Genomic DNA, 11,894 nt, shown 5'->3' with positions numbered 1-11,894 from the left:
GGGAGGTTATAAATCCCGAGACGAAGTCGAGGGACTTAAAGCCTCCCGAAATAGCATTTCAAACTCTGAGGGTGGAACGTTTGGTACATGTCCCCGACAACAAAAGTCATCATCTGTTATTCTATATTGGTTAGTCAAATACCATCATATGCAATGGGTTGCGGTCATCTGCTTTTTCGCATTGTATATGGAATAGGCAAATTTCCTATCGATTGCGTGAAAAATATGATCGTTCAATCGTTTGGTATCGTTTGTCATTTGTTACGTGAAAATGTTTTCCCATTGGAGAACATTTCAAAAATGTTCTGCCCATGGGCGAACATAACCAATGTGCCTCCATCACGTGACTGTGTTTAGCCAATCACTAACCGGTATTTCACTAACCCATTTAATTTAACACAATGTATCTCTCTGGTGTGAAGAATATATTAAAAGGAGTAATGGCTTAGCTCCCTTTAGCGCGTGTATTGATTCGTCTTCGTAGGTACAACTGCACTGTTTCTCCATTTGTGTTTGTGTGTGTGTGTGGAGGGGGGGGGGTGGTTAAAATAATATTACCCTACACAGTTCAAAACTACACTTTAATCTTTCAATACGGTCAGAATAAACATATGCCGATTATCAAGGGCTACCAATTCAAATAGCTAAAGCTTCAGGTAGGGCAGAGAATCTTTGATTTTAATACCTCACGATACGGTGGCAAGATGCCGTAGTGTCGTATGTGAACATTACACTCTTGACGGATAGATATGAAGATGAACTTTGACTTACGACTTGTCTTCTTCCCAAAAGACACATTTGGGCTTGGACTCTCTCTCAACTGCCCTTCCATCAGCATCCATCGTCACGTTTGCAGGGAGTTCCTGTTGACATTGAGAAAACAAAAACAAATGAAAGAAAGTCGTTTTCTACTGGCATGAATGCTGATTTCTGTTGCTGGGCATTTCGGATGACAATTTTAAGAAATTGCTCGGGAAACCCATTTTTGGTGTAACTTGTATGCTCTGCGTTATGCTAAGAATGGGAATGAACTAACATGATAATGACATTCCATCATAATCAGTCTATGTGGAAATCATTCTTCTTAAAAGTTGAGTTGCATTCCTAGTTGATAATCATTCTAAAGAGATGTATTGCTAGCAAACTTCGCCTACTATTAGACCCCACTGACACAATTCATCGTGATTTCTTTATTCTGTTTTCCCGTCTAGTTAAATTAGATTGTTTTTAGTTGCTAACTTTGTAATTATTGTTTTGCTTATTTTTGTTTTCATAATCACCTCTCTGTGCTCCATTGAAAAGGAGACCGGGACTGAATATTTGCTCTCTTCGAAAGACACCGAAAAACTCAGGAGTCCACTCAGCAAGACTTGACGAACAAGTAGTCCGCCCTCATTGATGACGTCTCTGAGGAAAAGATGGTTACCAAACGTGATTGCACACCATGTTTCGAATTCAATGATTTTGCTAGCGAACATCATTATTAGTATGGGTGAAGATTACAATCATTTATATGATAGATGAAACTCCAAATTGCTGTCACTTACGCGACAATCATTATTGCAACATTTATCGTTAATATGTATTGCTGTTTTCTTTGTATTTAGGCCTCCGTGTTTTATGGTCAAACATTTAAATTCATTTCAATTCGATACCATATTGTTATTCCGTTAAAAAAAAGCAGTCCCTCTATTCACATCATTCAATCATAATCAATGTGCATACAGAGTCTACTCTTTTCCATCGATGACAGGACCTAGTGTATAGGCCTACACATGATTCTCGTTACGCATATTTCGATCGTCTTCAGGCTTTAAAACAATTACGAGTGTACAGAAAAGTGAATAACTACCCATACATTTTCTAGCACCTGTGACATTGAGAACTATTAGCTTTGATTCACCTACCTCAGGGAAAGCCAATGGGATTAATGTTTTGAATGCATTGCATTAACACGAATTGTTACTTTTGACCGAAAGCGCCTTCACCTTGTCAACTCTAAATTGGTGATGTTCTTTTCTGCTGCCTGGTCAGACACTTCGCTGTAGATGACTGCGACAGAAAGAGTTCCTGTGTGTTTGTGACAGAATACAGAGGAGAAAATGATATTACTACACAGATATCACTATGAAAACGATATACTACACACCTACCTAGATGATCGTTGCGGTTGTCAAAGCCACACTTGTTATCAATGAAAAAGACCAGCCTGTTCAGCATTAGTGAATGTTTACATATTGGCAAAGCATGCGAATTAACCCGTTGTCTATAGGAACCGGGTGCCCCCTGTTTTGATGTAAAGGGAATTCGAGTAATTTCCGAGGCAACGGGTTATTTAAAGAAGATGCCACTGACAGGCCCTATAGATTCTACCTTCGACTCTTGCGACACTCTGACTGTCGAACTTGATGGCAGCAGTGAATTCCAGGGTCGCGGCATCCGCTTCGCTCACTCGCCCTGACCCAGAGCCGCGCTCAACGGCAAACCAATCATCCGCCTGTTCGGTGTTGATGCCTTCTGCCAGCACAACTAAACATGATAATAATAATAATAATAATAATAATAATAATAATAATAATAATAATAATAATACTAATAATAATAATAATAATACTAATAATAATGATAATAATGATAATGATAATAATAATAATAATAATAATAATAATACTAATAATAATGATAATAATAATAATGATAATAATAATAATAATAATAATAATAATAATAATAATAATAATGATAATAAACACCTTCACAGATGACAAACAATTACAAATCTGACTCCTCTCTTTCTCTGTGAGATCACTGATTTCTGCTTCAGATTTCTTTCCTACTTCTCTTTCCCTCTCATTCTCAATGAGCGAAAGAAGACTTTGGTTGACTCATGGGGCGTTGAAATCGATTGCAAATATCTTTTGCAGACTTTGCAATATTGATAGATCAACACTGCAAGTTGATATTGATCGCAACTTTTTGTTTTCGAATACCCTCAGACATATGTCATTGAACCATTGAATAATCGTGAGCAGCGTGCTTCTGTTGTTCTTGTATTTTATTTCAAGACCGAGGCAAGTACCATTAGTGTCATCATAACTTTATCCGAGCGCTTTCCCTTTTCAAAATTTCAACATTTCCTGCTAAGAAGTTTAATAAAGGAAACATAAACAGACTTGATATGCAGTTATATAAACCGTTGTTAAAGGTCCTTTCAATTAACAACTTGAATGGCTTGATCCGTTTCGACACAGACGGGTAGATTAGGACATGAGGTATAAAGGTGGCATCTCGACTTCTTACCATTGTTGAGAACGACTGCCGATGCCTCTTCCTCGGCTGCCAATCTTTGTGAGTACGAAGTCACTATGTCCTCGCCAATCATTGTAAACTGCATGATGTCATCCAATGTCTACAAGAATGAAGAACAGAGAAAACAAAAGCAAAATCATGGAAATTATAATCATCCTTACACCTTGAAGAAAACGCCAGGGTGATAACGAAGGGAGATTGCGCACTGCGTAACTTCATTTGTGAGACTAAAAACGTGAATGTGTTATTGACAATTATAGTTCATTTCATTTCATTCACTCTCACCGCCCTCTAATCCTTGATGCAAAATGCGTACCTTGGTAATGGGCATTGTAGGCTTCTAATTGTCGTCAAAATGTTCTGTGTTGTTGTCACTTTTACTTTTCCTTGCCCGTACATTGTTCTATTTGTATACCTTATTAATAATGGTTTTGAGGAATGCATACTACAATCCTCTTATTCTTTCATCGTCGTAGGTTTATCATAGTATATTTACTATAATAATTGAATAAACACAGTCTTAACTGCAGCAAACACGCTATTAGTGTCTTAGAAACTGCGATAGAAGGTATTGGAATACTGCGCGTGTTTTACTATACGCTCAGGCCATACATTACCGGATCATCTAACAGTTGTTGCAGTCGATGTTCGATATACAGGACCTCCTAAATGACAACAAGGAAATCAATGATTGCTCATTGTGTGGGGAATAATAAAAACAAAACAGAAAAAAAGCACGAATATAGATAACCCAGGAAATAAGTTTATTGAAGAAATATTTTCTTAATTGGTTTACTGTAAAATTTGACATTGACATTACAACAGACTTTAAAACTGAAATAATGATAATTCATTGATTGATAATTTTCTCTGCGATTGTTCTTTGGACATTTATTCCGTACTGCTAAGATGACTCATTTTTGTTCCGTGTTCCTGACTGCCTTCAAAAGTTAAACTGTATATCTTGGTGGGGGAATGATTATGTGTTTGGTTCTACTGAGCCCTTTATATGTTATATCATTTACGACTTAGTCTGATATCTCACGTAAGACTTTCTGGCTAGAGAAAGATACAAATACATTATAGTTTAAATGTAAACAGACCATAAAACATGAACACCATTTTTCACTTTCTAAAGAGAGAAGTATTCTGGGTTTTTTTTTTTTAATTAAAATGCACCAGCTACCTAACAAGAAATATCTTTAAAGATATAATGTATTATCAAAACTATCACATTTGTAAATAAATTTCCTTGTTCTTCAGCCGATTCAATCTCTAAAATCTAAAATTGACGGATATAGAAGTATCATATTTTACTTGAACAGCGACGTCGACGTCAAGATCTGGTGCGTCTCTGGCCGTGGCCGACAGTTCTTTGAGAGTCGCCAAGGCGATGGCAAATTCGGCCTCCGTGAGAACGCTAGTTTTGGCTTTCACTACTTCCTCCGTGGCTGAGAGGAGCTGGGAATGCGTGAGACCCTCGAAGGATAGAAGCTTCCATGCAAAGAGGAAGTAAAAGAAAAGGCGAGAGACAAATGATTTTATACGGCAGTAGAGAAAAAATATTAAACCTCATTGACAAACGGTCTCTTCAACCTGTATACTTAAAGATTCGTCGTCATGAAAAAAAAAATGTACTATTTACATGATTATGCACTGAGAACTCTTGTTTATATGTCCATGATTTGTGAATATGTTTTACATCATCACTTAGATGGTTCCAAAATTGTGGTCCTGTATTACAAATAAAAAAGGTATTCTGGGCGAGGATGGTGTGCAGAAAAGGTAAATGAAACTCATTGAATGTTCTTGTCGGATATATCACGTACATTATGAAAGCTGACATTTCTACAAAATACATTATCAAAACTGTTGATAAACAACTCATTTTTTTCTAATTATACATAAATTGTTCTAATTGATATAAACATAAACCTTAAAAAAGTTAACTATTCAAAACAATTCATCACTGTATTCCAGCGTATTCATGCTATTGCTATCACCTTAGACAATCTGACAGATATGATATCTTTCAGTTTGTCCTACTTCGTCTAATTATTACAAACTTACTATACGCAACAATGGCTATAAATCGGCTATAAAAGCAACACTGTAATGCCAACTCAACCGATTACAAATCACGTCATAAAACAACATTCTATTATTTTGCAGTAATACGTATAAGATTGACAAATAGATATTTACCGTGCATATATGTAACATTTTTCTCTCTCGATTATCAAATAATGATAATTATAATAGTACTATTACTTGTACTTTTAAACACTTGCCTTCTCCAGATAAACGAAGTCTGGCGAGTCTGGAAAGCATGTAGAATGACGAGGCAAGAAACTAAAATAGTTAGTTTTCATTTGGTAATGCATTTATTATCAACACTTAATTCTTATGTTATGATAAGATTGACAACGTTCAATTTGTATACAAAACAAAAGCAAAAGTACAATTATTGCCTTTGTTTTTTGTGTTTATGAATAGATGGCAACATGATATAGACCTAAAAGAAAATTACAAAACAATTCAAGGGCATCATAAAAGGGTAATACGGTAAGACATCTTGATAGTTATGACAAGTAGCAACAACAGTAACAACAAAATTCGAAATCCAGGTATTTCTCTTCATTATTAAGAGTAACACGTGTTCAAAGTTCAAAATTCAAAGTGCAAACTTATTTTTCATTTCCATCGAATAAACAAAACAATTATATACAGTGTATGAGTAGAACATATATGGGATAATTGCAAAAAACGTAAATTAACAAATTACATATAATAATGAGTAACAAAATGACGAAAACATATCTGTATTCTTTAATATATTCATATCCAAGGTACAAATGGAATAAGGATTGCATGAAGGAAGGAGAAAGTTACAGGTAGACACATCTCTTCAGTTCTGAAATTAAAAGTCATATCATTTAATACAATTTCGTTCTTTCTTATAAGAGGAGAGACAAAGGATTAAACATGACATTATATCCAAAATATCATCATCAAAAATCTTGGTGATAGCTCAAAACGTGAACGTGGAACCTGTGAAAAAAAAAAATCTACGAAAAAAAAATTTAAAAGAAAGCGAAACAAATGATGTTCAACACGAACGTGTATTTTGCTGGCTAGAACATCCATACATGTATTAGCAGCACGAGCATACCGTAGTAGTCATAAACGAAAGTTAGTTGGCAGTTTCTACATTTTGTGAAAAAGAAACAACAAGAACAAAGACAGACAAAAAGAACACGCGTATAATGAAATATTTCCGAAGTATAAATAAAATCTTGTAGAAAATCTGAAGTCGGATTCAGGTGAGTAGGTAAAAGAAAAAAAAAACTGACCGTAAAAGTGAATTCATAACAAAACACTTCAGATCCCATAATAAAATAAAATCGTTACCACTAGAAGACACGTTTTCAAAACTTAAATTTGCTATGTAGAATATGCAACAAATGATTTACATTGCACAATGTGCGATCAGGGGAAATTCGGACAAAAACAAAACAAAAGAAAAAAAAACAAAACAAGAAACATATTGCGTCATGGAGTGGTCAAGTCAATTCATAATGCCATTTTTTGTTTTCTGTGCTTGTGGTTATTGAGAACTTGAGGCATTTTCAGACTTTAACGAGCAGGCCAGCAAATGGTCAAATATACAACAAACATGGGCCAAACATTCATTTCAAATTACACCAGTAAAAGTCAAAAAGCAAAACATATTTGAAAATGAATAACCAACTGTGCAAATTCAATGATACCGTTTAATGAGACGGACCGTCATTATTGTATATTGAAACACAGGAATAACATTGAAACCCACATGGGAATATTATGGGTGAAGGCATGCATATTTGAATTTAATAGAAACGACTAGGTGATAATGTATATCTATTTCACGCATAGATGACGATTTAAAGAAATGTGTAATTAACAGAGAAAGGAGAATAATCATTACATAAACCATCACCAGCTACAATAAACGGTTGTGCGCGTTTACAATCGTATATATCATATACATATGATAGCAAATGGTTTTCTCTGAGTACAGATAATTATGTGCACAGATGTGTGCATATGATAGAAAGAGAACAAACATGATTTCGAACAAAGACGCAGACCCCCTCTCCCGCTGAAAAACGAAAAAAAAAAAAATAGAATAAAAACAATGTATTCTTTTACTCAACACTTGCCTTGGCTAACTTCAAGTTCCTCCCTGCTTGCTGGTATTTTATTATACCAATTGTCCCTAGTGTTTTGCCATTTGATCTCGTATATTGGCGTGATGGAATCTACATGACTTGTCACTCGGATTTTTTTTTTTTTTTTTGGGGGGGGGGGGGGACGAATCGTTTATCTGTCTGTCTCTTTGAACTCCTGAGAAATTTAACATTTTAGCAGCTCTGAGACGGGGTGCATCCTTTATTTGGAATGGGACGGAACATTTATGGGTGAACTTAGAAGAACATCAAATTTCTCATCCGGTCCCTTCCTTTTCAATCTAGTGATACAGATTTCATGACGAGATTACGTTCTCAGTAATTCCCTCATCATGACCTGTCTTACGTGGTCTGTAAACGCTAATTATCTTAAAGGAGACCTCCGAATGATTTTCAGATTTTTACATTTGAACAACTATAAATGAGTTATACAGAGGACAGAGTTTCAGAATTTTTGATGATTTGGATGAAGAATAAGAATATTTTCAAAATTTAGAACAAATTGCAATGAACAAGGATGATGACATGGCAACGTCACCATAAGAATGCATGAGTTGGGGCTCAAGGAAGCAGAACAAAAGAAGAAGGCATGCATAGATTATACACAGGTGAACTCGCAAGCAAGCTGTATTGTAATGGAATTACACTGCTACATTTCTGGAATATGTGAACAGATTGTCGTACATACCATTAACCGTAGTGGAATGTTGAGCATTATACACCAGTCACATTAAGAATATCCACAATCATTTACAAAAATAGAAGCATTCTTAGAGGAACACTTCAGGTCAAAATTCATACTACTGTAGACGTTTCGTCATAGCTGGATAAGAAATTGAAAAAGTTATGGCATTCCAAAGTTTCACATATATACACTGGAAATGCTGAATAGGCATAATTAGTAGCTACCACATTTAAGAGTAACGAAACGCTTATATATTATTCTAATCTGATGTAGATAAACGCGTATCAAAACTTATATGAATGTAGTGTGGAGATGCAATACATGAATATTTTCTTCTACTACTACTATTTTTTTTCTCCCCCACAGTGAACATTTCCGACGGATCTACCTTTTGAAAGTTTATGAAATTTCACAGAGTACTAATCTAAAGGTGAAATATTTACAAAGAATGATATCTTTGCTCGCATAACTGGTCATATTATGTGTCATCTTGAAGATATTACCTGTTTCACCAAATTGACCGTACAACTTCACTAATTAGTCTCGAGACAGACAGGTACAAAGTGAGATTTTATCGCCCTCTCAATGTCAAATTGCATAGTAGGGTCCACGTATGACACACACACACACACACACACACACACACACACACAAACACACACAAACAAAAACACGTACGCCCACACCCACAAACATGAGTTTACCCACCGAAACGTGATTTAAGGATGCAGAAATACTAAATTTGCACTTACAGAATGCCCCTCCTCCGATTCCATCAAAGAATAAAACATATAAAACATATAAAAAAAGAATAAAATAAAATCGAGGTATCAAGATCACACACACGTAATGGAAATCAAGATTCTTTAGATGGAGATAGTATGCTTATAATCCAAATGTAAGAGGTAAAAAATCAGATCATCACAGCACGAGCCCCAGATACTGGAACACAACGTCCACTGTCAGTTAGGATCTGCTGACTGTATCACACCGAATCACACTTGTCACCTCCATCTGAAATCGTTAATCATTTTATACTCGAAGAGGCGATCAATATCTCCCGCAGTTGACGTTGTCATGGCAATAATTTACGGGGTAAGGATCAAGCATAAACGTAGAATTACATGTAAAAGTGGCAAATTATGCTTTGCTCGCTATTCATTCATTAAGTTACGGATGGTTTCCTGAGATACGATGTAAACTACGGAGACAATAAATGACAACGTGATATGAGATCTGAATCAAGAAATCACCCAATAAAAAACAAAACAAAACAAAATGATCGATAGCACCCCAATTACACGGAGAGCCAAGCAGGTCATGTGAAATGTATTAAAAAAGCCACTCTGGTGTTTGCATCGAAAAATGAAAAAGACAAAGAAATCTGTCTGCATTTATTAAAGCAGTAGCAGGTGCAACGTGTGCACCTCCAAGTGGTTGAGCCGTATGTTTCTGTTGTTTTCTTCTTCTTCTTCTCCTTAAGAGTGACAAAATTTATTTCGATACACGTATGACAAAATATGCTTGATAACTATAACTACAATAGGTATTACAACTGGCACTGATTTTTCTTAATATTTGATTGGTATCGAAGAAGAATATTCAGGGAGGGGGGGGGGGGGGACTGGCTTCTTTTGCTAAACTGTGGTCATTCAGAATTTATGTCTGCAATTTGAGTATAAACACAGGATTCATACAATGGTGTGACCCTATTCCAATCGATTCGAGATAGGCTGATAGAGTATCGCATTCAAAATTAACCTTTTTATCTAAATCATTTCATTCTCCTCCCTCTCCATCCTTCCCCCTCCCGTCTTTCTCTCCTCTATGAAGTGTATGGATGCTATATCGGTATAATAGTATATGTGAACCACTTAGGTGAATATATATATATATATATATATATATATATTATATATATAAATTATATATATATATATATGTATACATATGTATATATATGTATACATATATATATATATATATATATATATATATATATATGATATATATGTTATGTATAAGTTCCTTTTGGGTGATTAACATTTTTACGTAGACGTTAAGGAGAAAAAACTGTGTGTGCTTATTGTTTTCAACAATATTATGAAACTCTATTCACTCCATTCTTTACTCTTGTCAAGCCTTGATACATGATTATTTTCAACATAATAAAAAGGTCAGATCTCTTTCCCTCTCTCTGTCTGTCTGTCTGTCTGTCTGTCTGTCTCTCTGTCTCTCTCTGTCTCTCTCTCTCTCTCTCTCTCTATATATATATATATATATATATATATATACACACACTACTACTACTACTACTATTACTACTAATACTTCTCCATGAGCTGGAAAACATCTTATGATCGACAGACGTTCTAAGCATAGTTAACAAGGACATCATGAGAAAGTTAAACTTCTCTTGAACTATAAGATAATCTCTTCAAAATCTCGATGAACCAAAAACTCAATTTCCGGCACATACACCAAAATCCAAAACGCATTCGTCCATAAAACCTTCTGCCACATATATATATATACAAAATGCAAGCACCAGATGCGTAATCGGAGGAAATTCTGTGCTCTTTATTTCAGGAAATTGTGAGTGAAACAATGTTACTAATTTCTAGTTACATTATGTAGCACTTAAATCTACTGAAGTAAGTCAAAATGCAGTTCATGATTTGAAGGCCTTATTATCGCTTTTCTTATAATAAAGTAATATGCATTAAGTTAAATTGTATTTACCGCGTTAGAAATGCAATATAATTGAAAATGTAGAAGTTGTAAAATAAAAAAGTGTGAAATTCTATATATTCATCTTTACCTTTGTCTAAATTAGTCCATCGGATGTTAAACTCTTTCCAAAAACACATGAGCGAATGCGTTAAAAAAAAGAAACATTTTGTTTCCTTTCTTTAGCAGTGACGAATCATAATGAAATCTATTTCTCGTTTGAGATATTGGAACAAGAAACTTCAATTCAAATAGTATACAATATGCTCATAAGCCCAAACTGACAATGATACAACACCTGGTTGTGTAGCTGTTCTATGCAAACGTGAAACGACTGATAATAAATGATTACTAACAACAACATAGAAACAAGAGGAAATGTCTGTAACAAGGATCGGGTGGTGTGGGAACTGTTGATAGTTTCATTTCTCAAGAAAGGCACTTGGCTATTTTCAGTAAGGCGCACTTGGAACTTTTTAATATCATAGCTACCTTTTTTCCCACTTTTTGAATGACTGCGTCCGTTTTCTTCTTCTTTTTTTCCCCCTTCCATTCTTCTGAGAATAACAAAGAAATGTACATTAAAACGTGGCTTTGTGGCCACCTGTCTATTGTGCCCACCTGCCGCATAAGGCCACTTAAAGCAATTCCCTTGAGAGAAAAGTCATCCTATATCTTCTCTATAGCGGTCATCTGCCTATAACGGTCACCTTTTTCCCCGTCACCCTTGGGTTGTGGTATCGACACATTGCATTTGTCTCTTCCCCTTCTCTTTCAACTTACAGCGCTCTTCACAGATTTGCTAAGGTCAGAGAGCACCTAGACTTTAGATTATGTGGGCAGTCTGATTTCAGCACTATCTGCGATTTAATTTTTGTGGTATCGCATTGTCTCAGCAAAGGTGCCACTGATTCTTGCCAAACTTTTATGCAAATAGTTAA

This window comes from Diadema antillarum, unplaced genomic scaffold (assembly GCF_040938485.1).
Source record: "Diadema antillarum isolate AM-2024a unplaced genomic scaffold, OU_Dant_1.0 scf00000077, whole genome shotgun sequence".
NCBI classification, from domain to species: Eukaryota; Metazoa; Echinodermata; class Echinoidea; order Diadematoida; family Diadematidae; genus Diadema; species Diadema antillarum.
The sequence above is the reverse complement of the archived record's forward strand: the minus strand, read 5'-3'. Positions refer to the sequence as shown.